The sequence below is a fragment of the Nestor notabilis genome, unplaced genomic scaffold, assembly GCF_000696875.1.
Source record: "Nestor notabilis isolate BGI_N333 unplaced genomic scaffold, ASM69687v1 scaffold18718, whole genome shotgun sequence".
Lineage (NCBI taxonomy): Eukaryota > Metazoa > Chordata > Aves > Psittaciformes > Psittacidae > Nestor > Nestor notabilis.
The window spans coordinates 11,144-12,063 of record NW_009941746.1 but is presented as its reverse complement, the minus strand read 5'-3'; positions in this window follow the sequence as shown (position 1 = coordinate 12,063).

Here is a 920-nt window from a genome sequence, read left to right as displayed (position 1 = left end):
CCTGCACGCCCCGTGTAGAGGAGACCCTCAGTGCCAGGGGTTAGTGGTGGCCTTGGCAGTGCTGGGGAATGGTTGGACCTGATGAGCTTGAAGATGTTTTCCAGCCTGTTTGATTCTGTGATTCTTTGTACCAGCATTTGCATTCTGTAGGTGCCAAATCTGGTGTCCCATGGTGTCACCTCCCAACCCTGCATGCCCCTGTCCCTCTCGGTTCCCGGGGCTGGTGGGGCAGCTGGGGACAACAAGCAGGGAGCATCGTGCCCCCCACATTCTCTCTGCCCCCTGTTGAGCTGGGCAAGATTTAGTCACTGAGGGTATTTGACTGCAAAACTGCTTCAGTGTCTGCAAGTCATCGACTTCTGCTTCCCCATTGACTTTAACCCTCCTAATTGGGCCCTGGCTAGTCAGGGACAGTGAGTGACAAAGGAGCTCCTTTTTTCCCATGAACTGAAAGGAAACAAACCCTCGGAATGGCCTTTCCAGTCCAAGCTGTCTGCATCACTGCCTGGAGCCCTGGCCAGACTCAGACTGAGCTGCAACAGCGGCACAGCGCAAGCGAGCTCTTTTCCAGAGGAAAATGCCAAACTCGGGGGTGAGGAATTTCCCTGCTGGGATGTGCAGGCGCCTCGTTCTTCGCCATGAGAAAGGGTTGTTTAAGTGTGAAGGGATTTTCAGCATGATGCTGGATGTTTGCTTCCATCGTAGCACATCCCCTCTGGGATGGGTTTATCTGCCTCTGTCCTCCAGTGGTGTTTTGCTTTCATCCCATGGGATGTGCAGCATCCCCTGCAGCAAATGGCTCCTTCCCTGTCTGCTGCTGGGATCTTGGCTCTGGTGAGCAGTGCCAGGGCCAGCGTGCGGGGTGTTTAGTCTGGGTTCATGCCCCCAGCACTGCATCACTCCTCCCCAGTGCCTTGGCA